At 32.1% G+C, this 17,123-nt stretch overlaps 1 protein-coding gene across 1 annotated transcript in view; it reads left to right on the top strand.

Moving 5' to 3' along the window:
- Positions 1-381: 381 nt before the first annotated feature.
- The window catches only part of LOC127707340 (uncharacterized), a 181,825-nt gene continuing 165,083 nt past the window's right edge, over positions 382-17,123 (top strand). Inside the window, exon 1 of the mRNA XM_052211853.1 lies at positions 382-430. The gene's annotated coding sequence lies outside the window, so the exon portion shown is untranslated. The remainder of the gene's footprint in view (positions 431-17,123) is intronic.

Here is a 17,123-nt window from a genome sequence, read left to right as displayed (position 1 = left end):
TCTGTTATCCGAAATATTTATTTATTCATTTTATTATTTTTTGGTGTTGTTGTACCCTTTTAGACTTGTTATATATTATATTTTGTAGTGTACGGTATCATAATTATATGATCCATCCATTGCCCTGTAAGATTTATCGTTGGCTATTATTCAGTCATTTCATAAATAAATATATATATATTTGCGTCTTATTTATACCAAAATAGATATTAGGAATTTTATTTTCTATTTAAGATATAGAGCAAGGGGATTTTTGTAAAATTTACAGGTGTTCTTTAAATAGTAAACCGGTCATCTTAATTTAGATATTCTACCCTTGCTGATACAATAGTAAATTTACAAATAAGGTTAAAGATTTGAATATAATATAAAGAAGACTGATCGATCGAAATGAACTTATTCTGAGGGAATATGTATTGTGAACTCTAATGTAAGTAAATAATAAGCATAAATACACATTGATCATATCTTTTTTATATAAATCGAGGGTAGTAACGTTGTCATATCGATGAACGTTTAGTACAGTGATTTTTGTCATAGTTTGGTTAAGTTGGACATGATTGTGTTAAGTGGGTTTAATGACAAACATTGCCACAATATAAACATTCGGATGTTTTGCCTAAGGAACTTCTGAACATATATTCAACCTTGTAAGTATATTGGTGTATGGCTAATATGTTAGTACATTAAAATTTGTATCACAACGAACATTTTGAAAAAAAGATACCTCAGCCTTGATAATAACAAAAATGAATGGTTTGTTGTGTGGTAGTTAAAAAATAAATAAGCTGACTTACTATGTATTGAAAATAAATAACTCGGCAGGTCTTTTAAGCCATTTTGAAAATGCTATTCTAAAGTATGAGATGGCATCAGATTCTTCCAAAATTCGTCTTTTTTCATATTTTTTTCGGGAAAAACTTCTCAAATCTTTTAATAATACAATGTATAAATATTTATGTACTTGAAATGTCTGAAAATGGGTTTCATTTAACTTGAGGTATATTGTCTCAGGAACTTTTACCTCACTTATACAGGGCCAATACTACATTGAGGCAACTGTCTTATGCAGGAAATTTCAAAAAACAAAAGCTTGTCTTCATATCAAATTGTTTTCAGGGCGAGTGTTTTGCAAGAAGCAAGTTCTGTTCACCCTCTGACGTAGTCCCCGTTTTTAGGGATCCATGTTTCTCATTTATTTTTAGTTTTCAGTGTTATTTGTCTATTGTTTGTCGTTTAGTGTTTTATCTGTTCCCGGGTTTGTCTTTTGTTCATTGATTGCCCTTCTTTATTCTCTTGGTGTTGCATTCCAATTGCAATTTAGTAATTTAGTTTTTAAACTTGAGTTTTATTTTATTTAAGGCCTTTTTTATCTTATTTTACACACTACTTTAAATTGTTTCCAGTTAGAAACTACATCAAGTTGTAATTAAAAATATGTTATAAAAACTAACTTGACATAGTTATATCAATGATAATCAGCCCCTTGTTTAACTTAATTTGAAAAAGACCCACATAATTGACAGGTATAAAAGATTTTCTGCAAGCCAAAACACAAAAAAAAAAAAAAAAAAAAAAACGATAAAAAAAAGCAGTAGCCACATACTTAACTATGTGAATTACATTTTTTGCTTTATCCTACATATTGGTCTTTTGATGTTGTCCCTAAAAACTAAAAGTCCTACACTGAATCCATATACTTTGCTTTGAGGCCGAAAAATTCATTAAAACAGAACTTGTGTTTCAGATTAAGAAAAGGCCTGGGAAACGCGCAGAATGCACGATTTGCATCATTATTTATATAGCGTCTTGGGGCCTTCAGCAGCCCCAAACCCTTCACCGAAAACTTTTGACATTACTTTTAAAAGAGGCTAGTTACAGTCAAACTTTAATACCTTATCATATTTACAATATATGCAGGTTGGAATTCAGAAGATTCATTTCCAGAGGTGGAGGATTTATTCTGATTTAATGGTACATAATGAATTGACCATACATGTACATGTATTATTTATTAAAAAATAAAAAAATGAATTTAAAAATTGTGTGTTTTCAAATATTATAAATATAATTGTGAAAATAAATAATCAGTCCCTTGTTTTAATGAAAATAAAAAAATCATGCTTCATCAGTGTAGAAAATAAATAATCTGTCCTTTTAGTCCACACAAAAATAAAATAAATAACAGATCAAAAACAAATCCCCCCCCCCCCCGAATACCGAATATCAAATGGTCGTCCCCTTAATAATTTGACGTTAACGTTGATCTTCTACTCGCGAAAATACATCGCTCGAGAAAAATAAGTCGTCTACAGTACGTTTAAGATGTAATAATTATGGAACACGCATGTATAAAGAAATCACGAGTGTAATACATTAAGGCATTTCAAAAGTTATTTTCTTTAAAAGTAGTTTTATTCTGAAAACAAAAGGACATAAGAAAGCACATAGTAATATTTAATAAATATACGTAGATGCAGTAAGAATTGCAATGAGACAACTATCCATCCGAGACCAAATGACGTACATGTTTGATCGCCGTACGGCATTCAATAAATAACAAAACCCATACATCTTCAAAGGCGTATTTGTTACAGCAAAACTGGTTTGAGTTTTCGGTTTTGGTTTTAAACTGGTTTTGTTTAGTTTAGGGTTAGGTTTCAAAACTGGTTTAGGTTTTAGATTTTTTTCAACAAATGTAAAGTTTATTGTAAAATATGGCGTCAGATATTAACTTGTTTCTGCTCTGCTGTTTGACCTTATGAATGAAGATGACGAGGATCTTGCATCTCATGCCACAATCTTAAACAGCTACAACATAATTCTATTGTGCATTCTACTTATGAAGAACAGAGCTCATATTCCACAGGTACTCAACTATGCTGATTGTGGTTTCAACTTACAGCAAAGAAGAGTTTAGAAGATGTTTTCGGATAAATCCGACAACTTTCCGTAGACTGGTAGGGGAGTTAAAAGGCTTTATTAAGGACTCTAGATCCATAACAAAAGAGAAACAGGTTCTTATTTACATTAAGTATGTCTCAAGTCAGATGACTCTACAAGCAATTGCGGACATTTACGGAGTTTGTAAGTACTCAGTATTTCAGATTGTTAGAGATCTTGCTGTTGTGATATGTGAAAAACTTCCATCAAAATACATAACATGGCCTAGTAGAAACCAGTTTCCTAGAATTGTACAGAAGTTTAAAGAGAAAAGGAGATTTCCTGGTGTGCAGGGTGCAATTGACAGGACACACATTCCTATTCACACACCTAGAGAGTTTCGCAAGAACTACATAAACAGCAAATCTTTCCATTCAATAAATCTACAGGGGATTTGTGATAGTGATATACATTTCTTAGATGTTGGTTCACAACTCTCGTGTATTAAAAAACTCACCAATTTATGGAGTTATTGAAAACAACACTGATGAGATGTTCCCAAGTAATACACATCTACTGGGTGATTCTGCTTATTACCTTACTACATGGTTGATGACACCTTTTAATTATGGCAACCTCAACAGAAATCAAAAACGTTATCGACAGCAGCACTAGGATGGTGATTGAACATTCATTTGGAGCCCTAATAGGAAGATTCCACCTTCTCACATTTATTGATATGCTAGACCTGAATAAAGCGGTTAAAGTCAATTTGACCTGTTGCGTGCTACATGAGCTATGCCTCTTGCAAAATGATGACATGAATGAGAAGGTGCCAGGGATATGGAAGAAATAAATAACCTTTTTGAGGTACATAATCCTTCTGACACTGCAGAGTCGAAGAGATATACAATTGTAGACAATCTTTCCATGTGAAAATAAATGACAAAAACATTCCATAGAATTTAGTATAGAGTAAATGCTGTAGGAGTTATCACGATTTTTGCCTAAAATTTAGCCATAAAATTTAACCAAAGTCTATGAATTATAAAATGTCAAATTATAGATAAGATGCTGACAGACTCACAGAGTCACATTATAGTTATCTCCTTTGAAATGAGATGTGCCAACTGCATACCAATATCAATGACTTGTCAATAGTGGTTCCCCATCCACTTGCCTAATCACAAACTCTGAGTTTCAGTTTTCATATATATAGACCGATTGTAAATAGGGGCCTAACTATTTCCATGGAAATGAGTTGTGCTTATCTTAATGCAACTGCATATATACCAAATACCACTGAACTAGTAAACATATGTATAATGGTTCCCATTAAAATGACCTAATCACAAACTTTAAAAATTGTAGATGTTGCTCTTGTACTTGTAGGTCATTTGAATTTACTTCACAGCTTCAAGTAAGGCTTGACATTTTGCTGTTTAATTGGATCAAGTTAACTCATGGACATTTATTCCACATCTCAGTATTTTCCAAATTGGTAAAGAATCTAAAGTGTTTTTAAATTGCAAATACAAAAAGACTTCTGTCAGACTAAAAAAAATAACAAAAGAATGAACAAAACAAATAGTGTTTAGAATTAACAACAAGTAATTGTGTAGAACAATTCATTAAGATAACTGTCATGGTCATTGAAAGCATCTGAATCTGCATAAATTTTGTCACATCTGCCACATTGCATTAAAATTGCTGCCATTTTAAAACCTTAAACCTTAACCCCAACCCGCCTACAGATGCGGTTTGAATGGTTTACGGAACCAGTTTTGGTTTGTGAATAACAAACGGTAAACCAGTTTAGGTTTCAAACTAGTTTCAAACTGGTTTTCACCAACAAATTGAAAGTTTATTAACCTTAAACTGGTTTAGCACTAACAAATACGCCGTTAGCAATCAACTCTACGACAGATCCATACATTGGATCACAAGTGAAGGTGATACACAACAGAGATGGGCAATATTACTGACAAATGTAATCGATTAATTACATGAAGGATTTTTGTGTAATCGATTACTAATCGATTAATAATCGATTACTCTGATTTTTGTATGTAATCGATTGCAATCGATTACTTTATCAAAAGTAATTACATTACTATTTGATTACTGTCAATTACATGCTATAAAATTACAAAAAAATAATAAAGTAAGTTCAACGTTTGTATAGTGGAAATTTAGAACTTTACCAAAAGCAGCATTTAAAGCATTGTTTCCAAATTTTAAGTTGAAAGTTGTTTTCTAGATGGAATCTTTGAGGATCAGAAATATTCAAAAATTCTTGAAATTTTGGCTTTCAACATGAATGAGAGGAGATAAAGTTCTTGCAATGACATCGCATTGCATCAATCACTTATTTATATTTTAGGTTTTTTCATAAATTTTGCTTTCATACTGACTAAAGTTAGCTTTTTTGTTTTTACTCATTATAAACAGGTATATTTTAACATAGTTCATTACAATGTTGGAAGTTTTCTCTGAAAACAAAATATTAAAAAAATAGAATAATTAATTAGTTCAGCTAATTTTAAAGATCAAAATTTATAATAATAATGACATGCATGAATTAATCCTTTTGTTTGCATAACCACCCTAATTACAGGTTATAAAACTGCCTATGAAGTGCAATTTGAAACCTGGGGCAAAATAATGTAAATCTCCTTCCTTAATTAGACATAATTGTAATGAAAACAAAGTCTGCATCTTATTGATTAGAAGTCTTTGATCATCTGATTAGTAGAGAAAAGAAGTTTGTTTAGAATTTTTTATTCTTTAATCAAATTATAAACAATATATATTTTTAGTGTCAAAATGGGAAACATGTATCTATTTCTGCAAAAGAATTTCAATGCATAGCCATTGGTTCATTGTCAAATGGATTTTGTGTACTTTCTTATTTTTTATATCATAACATTATAAGGAATCAACTGTTTATCTATTCTAAGCTAAAATTCCAACTCGTACAGAACTTAACTTAAGACTCATTTCTTATTATAAATCCATTTTCTTATTTCAAATCTATTTTCTTATCTTAATATAAAAGGTCTTGAATTATTGACAAGCACGTAAAGTCATTTGTTTCAAAAAGCTAGATATACAGTAAAATTTGGTAGGGGATCTGGTTGATCATAATGCAACTTGAGACAATAGATAAAAATAAGGCAGTAGATAAACTCTTAAGTCATATTAATACATTCTATTTTATCTGTACTGTAAAGTGATGAATACATACATATTTTCATTTAAAATAGGTTATATTTCATCAAACTATTTTACTAAAGTAATCGAAATGTAATCGAAACGTAATCGATGATTACATCATCATTTTTGCTGTAATCGATTAAATTTCGATTACATGTAATCGAAAATGTTGTCGATTACAGATTACTGTCGATTACTGGAAAAAATGTAATCAATTACAATCGATTACGATTACAGATTACGATTCCCTCATCCCTGATACACAGTTGAAAACACATATTATATTTATAACTACTCTAAATATCAGCACAACAATTTTAAATCTGCAAATTTGCGGAAGCAGATTTTTGTTCTTCTCTCGCTTGGATTCGAACTCATGCTATTGGGATACCAAGCCAACACCGCCTGCACTGTGTCCAGCGCTCTAGACCACTCGGCCACCTAGACTGAATGTTGAATGCATTCCTTGTTTAATTCTACTATCTATCTCATCTGTTACTGTCAGGTACTACTTTGTCAAAATTAGCTCCCCATTAAGCCAGCTTTTACAATCGTAAAAATGGAAGCCATTGTAGGGATGACGCGCTGCAAATTCAGCCCTTGAAAACCGATTAACCTACTCACATAGCACCATTACGATCCTTGTAGGTCAGTTGTATTTTATAAGAAAAATATATCTACTCGCTATTGAGCATCATGTAATGTACTTTTCTGCATTTAGTCAACGTAAAATTATTATCTGATCGGTTGTCAGGTGGATTTTTGAAAGTTCAAAAACATTTTAAAAATAATTATAATAATAAATATATTTTTTAAAGGCAAACTATAAAAATCAGAGGTTGAAGACTAACAACCCCAGATATCAAACACAAAACAAATGAAGTTATTTTTAAGTTAAGTTTTCAGTTCGAGATCCACTTGTGAAGTCTGTCGTCAAGTACTTTTAGTTAAGATTTGTTATTCGAACACACTTACTCTTTTGGTATGACTTATTAGATAGACATGTCATTTAATCCATATATTTCATTTTTTTGGTACTGTGAATTTTTAATGTTATAAAATCAACCTGTAGTCTAAATATATAAACTTATTTTTACTTTGCACGTTTTCGAGAATAGTCAACTCAAGCACGCCCGAACATAAAAAGGTGCACTCGACCTTCCCTTATCGGCGAAATTATTGCCAATTTATAGGATTTTTTCCCAAAAAGCTGTCAACAGGGGCAAAGATGCTAATCAATGCTTTCAAAGATCAATCTATTATCTTTCTGTGAAATTGTATTCGGCGGAATGTATGCTTATGCTTATCAACTTGTATTCGCACGTACCACATTTGACTGTATTATGAAAAGGTATGATAAGCTATTGCTACTGGCACCCTATTTTTGCCAAAGTTATGATTGGAATCTGTTAATCATAACACTATTGTAAAAGTATTTTATCTTATGTTATAAAAAAAAGCAGATAACTCTCTGGATTAGGTGTGTTGAAATGAATAAATGTCTCTCTCTATGACCAATGCAAAGCCTTAAAAGAAATAAAAAACATTTCATGGGTATTTATACGTACGTTTGATGAAATATAAATAAAATTGAGAATGGAAATGCATCTTATTTCCTTTGTTTGACATCGATGTTTTGGTGGTGACTGAAAGAATCAAGAAAGTTGGTTCTAATCCTAGTACGACCAATTTTGTTGCATGTTTTTTTTTGTACGGGAATATTCTAATACTTATACAAATGTCGTGTTAAATACTGATAATGAGTAATATTAAGTATATATCTCATAAACATGTTTAACCCCGCCGCATTTTTGCGCCTGTCCCAAGTCAGGAGCCTCTAGCCTTTGTTAGTCTTGTATTATTTTTAATTTTAGTTTCTTGTGTACAATTTGGAGTTTAGTATGGCGTTCATTATCACTGAACTAGTATATATATTTGTTTAGGGGCCAGCTGAAGGACGCCTCCGGGTGCGGGAATTTCTCGCTGCATTGAAGACCTGTTGGTGACCTTCTGCTGTTGTGTGTTCTATGGTCGGGTTGTTGTCTCTTTGACACATTCCCCATTTCCATTCTCAATTTTATGTACACATTTTGAATATAACATAATGGACCTAACCTTTTTTGAATATGTATGTCGCTGGAAAAATGGGACACCAAACCTATCGCCAACTGAGTGAAGATATAAAAGTCACCAAACCACAAAGACTAACGGAGTAGTTTAATTGTGGGCAATTTCCTGCATAAAAAGTGTCGTCCAAATAATAACTTTATTATAAGTATATGTAGCGGCGACTCTCATCATCCGCGCTTCCTGACATATATTGACCAGGGGTTCACTTCAAAAAGTGCTTAATAGTATATATATGGTTAGTATTGCCGCGCTTTGTGTTCATGCATAGCTCATGTCATTTGAATATAAATATATATCAGTTAAATATTAATTTAGAATCGCATTTACTTATAGTAATAATTTAAATACTTATGCCATGATTTAGATATTCTGTACTAATAACCAAACATAGCGTACAGAGGTATAGTCTTTCTAAATACGCAACGCAAAATTATTTGTCGTCAATCGTCGAATGGAATATGAATATGAAATATGAATATGCCTTGAATGTGAAATATATATACGACTGAAAACACAAATAACATAAAATGTTAAATAAATGGAGAAAAATAGGTCAAATTCATGATGAGTCACCGCGAACTACAAAGTGTTATGATATTGTAGCTATAATATTTATTTATCTTGACCTAATTTGTTTTGTGTGGCCTTGTAACATGTATAATATGTTTACATCCTGCCTATAGTTGTTTACAACTGTGCAATTTAGAAATCACTGGAACAATCATATATACTGATGGAATGATTAGAACTTTCTATTTTACTTACATTATAATTCTGGAATGAACATAATCTACGATGTGTAATTCAAACTTCTACCGTATTCTAGAAGTATCCATCTTTAAGTTTTCTAGGAGTTTCCCTTCTACAGTGTTCCGGAGATTTCCTTGACAACTATATATATATATATGTATATATATATATATAGAGAGAGAAGTCTAAATTGAAAACAACGTTCAAACCTTTGATTGCGTTGGATAAAAATTGCAATTTTTATACGTGTGCATGCAAAACAAATTTCTTGGTAGAGGGGTCTAAATACAGCACTAACAACATTTTCCAAAAGACCAAAAAAATGAAAAAGTATATTTTAATAAAACGCATTTGACTAGCAGGTCGAACAATGGATGTTCTTAAACCCTGCTGACTGCCATTGACGATTGCCAAATAAACGGATCAACAGATGTAACAAAATGGATCTTAATTATTAATTTAATACCAAACAGAAAACAATAAACTTGCGAAAAAGATGGTATACCGCAAACGAAAGGTGCAAAAATTCGTACACCATATCCGGATTTCGATAATTAATGTCTTTCCAGTGATGTTAGGAATCGAAACGGTATTTGGAATGCCTTATAATTTACCTAAATTTAGGATATACTCTTGAATTTTGAAGAGTCGAAATAGGATGAACGGATCATATAAACCTGTAGGCGAATATAATACAAGCCCAAACGAAAAAATATAAACAAGTCTAAATTGGAAACAACGTTCAAACCTAGGATTGTGTTGGATAAAACCGCAATTTCTATACGTGTGCATGCAAAACAAATTTCTTGGTAGAGGGGTCTAAATACAACAACAAACAACATTTTCCAAAAGACCAAAAAAGTGAAAAAGTATATTTTAATAAAATGCATATGACTAGCAGGTCGACCAACGGATGTTCTTAAACTCTGCTGACTGCCATTGGAGATTGCCAACTAAACGGATCACCAGATGTAACAAAATGGATTTTAATTATTAATTTAATACCAAACACAAAACAATAAACTTGCGGAAAAGATGGTATACCGCAAACAAAAGGTGCAAAAACTAGAACACCATATGCGGATTTCGACAATTAATGTCTCTTCAGTGATATTAGGATTCGAAACGGTATTTGGAAGGCCATATAATTTACCTCAATTTAGGATAGACTCTTGAATTATAAAGAGTCGAAATAGGATGAACGGATCATATATATATATTATGGATAAAATCTGTCGTAGAGTTGTCACTGGTTAAGACGTACTTATAATATAATTATTTCTGTGACGGTATCCGTCTTTAATTTGTAAGATGCTCTACGATAGATAATTCAGCTTATCTGTAATATTCCATCTTCATGCCTTATATATCATGTACTGTGTTACGATGCTAGATAAAACTGACGAGGAAAGGTAACACCCGGCCACCGAAAGCTTGATTTAAGTCGAGCCTAGGTGGTCGAGTAGTCTAGCGTGCCGGGCATAGTGCATGGCGATTTGGTGCCACGATATCTCAGTAGCATGAGTTCGAATCCCGGCCAGGGAAGAACAAAAATTTGCTTTCACAAATTTACAGATCTAATATTGTTGGGCTGTTACTAAGACAGAATGTGTTTTCAGTCTTGTATCACCATTAATGGTGATCCGATGGATAACATCTGTCGTAGAGCTGTCACTGGTTCAGACGTACTTATATATGATATATATTATATACAAACACTAAAGTTAACCTTTTAGATTAGACATTACTATTCTCAGAAGTTCTCAGGAGTTGTTACATTGACACTTTTATTTACGTTAAATATATCATACTAGATTGTGACTTATTGGACATAATTTTCTGTTTGGATTCCCGCAACGGTGAAGAGAAGAATTCCGGATAAAGAAAAGACTAAAAAATCGGACATATATTTTGACAGTTTATAAGTTGACATTTCTATTTGTTAAATTTTATTATTGATTTGTGACTTTTGTTGGTTACATAGATTTACCGCTCGCCCAATTGCACAAATTTGCCAACTGTAGATGACACCAAATTTAGTCAAAGAAGAGGCAAAATTAAAGATTAGACAATGGACATTATAATTTTTGATTAACATAGAGACTATTCAGTAAATTTCATTTCTTTATATAAACCTTAGAGTGATTATAAGTTTTAGCCTTTCTATAAAGCTTTGAAATGTTTCGCTGTATCATACTTTTAGGTAAGATGTGGACAATGTGGTTGTATAACTATGGAAAATATAATATCTCCTATGTGAATATACTCAATCTAATCAAAACTAATTTTTCCGCAGGATATAAACAACCAAACAAGCAAGTGCGGAGGCCTAATTTTGATTAGATTGATATATACTCATAATAATGGTACCATAAGCCCGTCTTTGGCGGGACGTATTATGGTACACATCTTGCTACAGAAACTCAAAATCTGCCTACTGTAAAAGTTGGTATAAACGCAAAATATCTCTGCACAGTTATTTGAGTAGAATAATGAATATTGTTAATATTGGTAGATCTCATTTTGAAACCAATTGTGCAATTAATAATAGGATAAAAAATATACTCCAAGTACTCGCAAATCTGTTGAAGTTATGATATGCTGTCCATATAGACGCTAAACGGGATTGAGTTTATGTTTATAATGTTTCCCAGCATTTCATTTCTGTATTCAAGAACAAAATCACATGAGCATAGAATATGTTTTAAAACGTTTGAGAATAGTTTCCCGCATTTTTCACAATGTAGTTGTTCAAATTCCATACGTTCGATAGCACAAAGGTCAATAACGTACTTTGCAGCTACCCTTAAATCTAGATATCTCTTCGTAATTATCAGTGCTTTATGTAACTTGATGACTTGACGGATAAGTTTGAAAAAGTTAAAGTCGCTGTCGGTTGAAATCCTTTCTAACAACTGCAATTGTTCAGTCTTATGAATGTTTTGCGACACTACATTGTTCTAGACCATATAATGCCTTCGTATAAGCTAATTGGTTCACAATTTTCAAACATGTGGATGTATTCAAGATAGCCGGATAAACACATGAGTTCATAATGAAGATAGTAGTTGCTCGTAACATGTGACACGCATTTAGCGTATGTTCCATAGAATTAAAGCAACTTTCTCAGAGAATACCGACATGTTTAGTGGATTTGACGATTGGTATTTCTGAATCATATAGAAAGAATCTATCGATAGCGTTACTTTGGCCCTTCACATACAGTAGTACATGACTCTAACTTGGCAAAAACTTAAAGGCCCAACGTTCACTAAACGAATTCCAAATTTTTATAAGGGTTTGCATTCCTTGGGTTGTAGGAGACATTAGGGCTATATCATCCGCTTGTTTAGCACATGCGACTTTAAAATCATAGAGACCTGTACCGTATCTCGTTTTGTTCAATTCAATAAGCATCTAGTAAATGTTACTACTAATCTGTCAGTGCTTCTAACTACATTCCTTACTTCTATCAAAGAACATGTTATCAACTTTTGTAATAAAGCTTATGAAAATATATGGTATTAATTATTTTTGGATTGTAAAAACCTCTGAAGAGATTTTAGATAAGATACGTGCTTTTGATGATCCTTTTAATTATGTTGACAGTTATGATTTTTTTACTCTCCACACTAATTATTTGTTAAATAATCCAGAGTTCTCTCAATATACTACCGAAATTTACCCAGAGGAACTTACTTTAAATAAATCTAACATAAACAGCAGTAGTAGTCCTTTTAAAGATTTAAACATGTCAATTTCTAAAGGGAAACTCCATACTAAAATTTACGACAAAAGAGACGATTTTTCATTCCCTAATGTTAATTTTCCTTTTTAAGACTTTTACTTAATTCTTTCAAAAAATTAATTTGTAAATTTGGCTGTACCTTCTGAAAAACGGCATTATACATCCTATAATATTGTACTGAAAGCGCGGAAACCATTATGTGATCCGTGTAAACTCATTGAACTTTTACACAGACTTATTAGTAAAGGTTATCTTATCAATGTTGTAATTATTTATTATGTACCCTTGAGTATGAAGGTGTGAAAATTTTGGGAGACTAAAAAGAGAGAAAAATTATATTTTCCAGTGTATTATGTTGAGATGTTTTCTGATTCTATATCAGAATAGACATTATGTGTGAAGCTGTTATAGTTTATTCGAATTTTGAGTGACCAAATAGTGACTTTTGCAAAGATTTTCGAAAGTGATTTTGAATTGGAGTTCACAACACACAAAATGGCTGACCAGGTAACGAATGACAAACAACAACAACAATCAAACATAGACAGTTATTTTAAAAATACACCAAAACATAGTGGTAAAAGGTTACAACCATCCAGTAGTCCCGACAACTTATCTCCATCTATGCAACAAGTTGAAAAGGTAGCAAGAACAGCCAACCTTGATTCATCTCTCAGTGGCTCTATCGTTTCTGAACATGACAGTTCTGAACAGATAATATCATCCATTGAAAATGAAACTGTATTTAAGCTATCGGATGTTGTTTGTGCTACGCTAAAAAATCAAGAGTTTTTGAACTCCATCATTCCTCTCATCACTGAAAAAGTAATTGAAATGGTCAAACCTAAAATTGCACTGATCGTTGACGAATGTATTCAGCCTCACTTACTTACCACTAAACACAATAAAGAAGCACTTATTTTGAAAGATATTGAACTTAACAATCAAAAAGAGCAAATAAATTCTTTAAACCGCAAATTAGACAAGATCGAAGCCAGAGTCGAGGAACAGGAACAGTATACTCGAAGAACCAGTTTACGATTCCATAATGTTCCTGCACCAACTGACGACAAAGGCGATATTATCAAGCCTATAGACACAGATTCCCTTATCCTTGGTATTTGCCATAAGCATTTGAAATTGAAGTTAGACACGAGAGATATTGGCAGATCCCATCCCATAGGTGAGATTAAAGACGGGACAATTTCCATCATTGTACGGTTCCTGTCGTATCGTCAAAGGCAGTTAGTTTTCAGCAATAAACGCAAATTGAAAGGAAACATAAACAAAACTTTCATTGCTGAAAACCTTACAAAACACAGATACAATCTTTTGCACAGACTAAACACATTGCGTGAGAAAGGTCAAATAAATTCGTTTTGGACACATGACGGGTCAATATTGATTAAACAATCTGAGAATTCTCGTCCGAAAGTGGTAATTTCAAGGCAGGACATATATAAGCTTGGTGGGGAAGTCCTTGAAGGTGATGACCAGAAAGAGGATTAGACATTCCGTTTACATCATAGTCTTATGTCTTTTGACTTGCATTTGTTTAAATAACACAATTCTTAAATTGTTTAACAATTTAATTATATACACTTGTATATATATACTTGTTTTCTATGTATTGCTGAACTGAATATTTCTTTTTTCGATACACGTGTTAAGCAGCACGTGCCTGTGTTTGTTTATTTATATTTCATTTATTTGCTATTTAAAACATGTGACATGAAATTATAACTCAACTCTTTACACCTGAGTGATTTAAAATCACTTACATACACGTGAACTTGTGTCGTTCCTGTAACTTTATCAATGATCGTTCTTCAAACGTTTTTATAGCTTACCTGTATTGATTAAATGAAAAGATATATTACTCTATTTACCTATTTATAACTTTTCACAAAAGAGCTTCCGTTTTTAAAAAAAAAAACTTCAAATTTTGTTTTCTGATTTATTTGATTTATTTGTTTCCCCCCCTAAAATGACATCGAAACTAAATTCATCTTAACTAAATTAATCTCTCTGATTTCACTACAACTGCATCGAACATTCTTATGATGTTCCAATTTTGCCTTTTGTACATAGATTTTTGTTTTCCCTTCTTTTTTATTTGCCTGAATTTCATGAATGATCATTCGAACTATATGTGTTTATATCTTGCATCATGTTTTACAAAGCAGTCCAATTTTCTGATTGTCATTTATATGTATTGTCTTGTATTTGACAATGGGTAATGACATCGTAGCATATAGAATGACAATAGGACTGTTTTATCACAAGATAAGTCTGGGTTGTTTGAGAAAAACATTTGTATCGTTCTCAGTGTATGAGTTACTTGCCGTTTTATTTACGAATGTTTCAAGACTCAAACTATGTATTTTTAATTTATACAGATCTTCTGCTAATATGATTTCATTTTACATACTGTTATTATGTTTGTTGCTAATATGTGGTGACATCGAACCGAACCCGGGTCCTGAGCGCACACCAGAAATATCTGAGAAAACATTGTCAATTTTCCATGGTAATATAAGAAGCCTTAGAAATAAACTGAATCATATTGTCGATATTATTGAAGATTACGATGTCGTATTCTTGACAGAAACCCATTTAGACTCAAATATTACAGATTCTGATTTATATATATCCGGTTTTGAAATACCAGTTCGAAAAGATAGAAATTCTCATGGGGGTGGCATTATTATGTATTATAAAAGTTATGTTCGCATAACTCGTCGACATGATTTGGAGAATTGCCAACTTGAGAGTATGTGGTTTGAGTTAAAAACCAAATTGCGATCAATATTGATAAACATCAATTATAGGTCGGAACGGCAATCTTCACTTTATTTCTGGCAGTATTTTGATCAAATGTTGAAAAATGCCCTGGATGAAAATAATTGCATAATTTGCTTAGGTGATCTGAATAAAAACTTTATGTCAGATCTACCGTCAAATATAAGAGATATTTTTTTCATCAATGGCCTTGTTAACATAATTGACAAAGCTACTCATTTTGACACACGAACAGGTAGCACGTCTTTACTTGATCCTATTTTAGTCACTGATTCGATACCGGTTTTAGATAAAGACACAATACCTTTTGATAGAGGTATTAGTGATCATGATGGAACATATGTCACAATTGATTGTGGTTTTAGTAAAAGACGAACTTATAATAGATTGATATGGGATTATAAAAAAGGTGATTATGACCTTATGAAACAAAAAGTAGTTGAAACAAATTGGGAATATTTAATTTCTGATGCAAGTGACGTTCATGTTGCTGCGACTAATTTCACGAATTCATTTCTTAATATAGCCTCCGAGTGTATACCTACAAGGGAAGTAACTATAAGATGTGACGATAAAGTTTGGTATGATTCGAATTTGCGGCGTGAAACGAGAAAACGCGACAGGCTTCGTAATATTTTTATTCGCTCAAATAGTACATCCGCAGAAAAGAAATTTAAACAACAAAGGAACAAAGTAAATAACTTGAAAAAGCAAGCTAAAAAACATTTTTTTACCAGTATTAATGAAAATTTAGATGAACTAAAAGTTACAAACTGTAAACAGTACTGGAAAACGGTTAACATGTTAATTAAAAGTGATACACCGTCTCATGATTTACCACCCATGACGGACCCTGATCATAACTTTAAACTTGCGTATGAGGGAACCGAAAAGTCCGACATTTTAAATAAATATTTTTGTTCAATTTCTAATTTAGATGGCGCTAGTAAAGATTTGCCGGAATTTGAAGACTGATGTCTTGATTTTATTTCACAAATTGTAGTTAGTGAACAAGATGTACTTGATATTCTTTCAACGCTCGATGTTAATAAAGCTGTTGGACCAGATATCGTTAGCAACAGAATGTTACTTGCTGTTAGAAATGAAATTTCCAAACCATTATGTCTACTTTTTAACAAATCTTTAAATGATAAAATATTTCCAGACCAATGGAAGATTGCACATGTTATTCCCTTATTCAAAAGTGGTGACAAGTCATTACCGTCTAACTACAGGCCAGTCTCATTATTGTCATGTGTTAGTAAAGTCTTAGAAAAGATTGTTTTCAAAAATATTTTTAACCATTTACATGAAAATAAACTATTATACAAGTATCAATCCGGATTTATTCCAGGATACTCAACTTCGCATCAGTTGATAGAATTGTATAACAAAATTTTGAGTGCACTAAATGAAAAGCTTTTAACAAGCATTACATTTGCTGATATAAGCAAAGCATTTGATACTGTTTGGATTAAGGCTTTATTACATAAACTTGAAAAATATGGTATAAAAGGAGACTTGCTATGTTGGTTGAAAAGTTACTTGTCTAGACGATCTCAGAGAGTTGTCATAAAAGATTCATTATCAAACA

The sequence above is a fragment of the Mytilus californianus genome, unplaced genomic scaffold, assembly GCF_021869535.1.
Source record: "Mytilus californianus isolate M0D057914Y unplaced genomic scaffold, xbMytCali1.0.p SCAF_65, whole genome shotgun sequence".
Lineage (NCBI taxonomy): Eukaryota > Metazoa > Mollusca > Bivalvia > Mytilida > Mytilidae > Mytilus > Mytilus californianus.
Note: the sequence above shows the minus strand (reverse complement) of the source record. Positions and strands in the feature narration are given on the sequence as shown.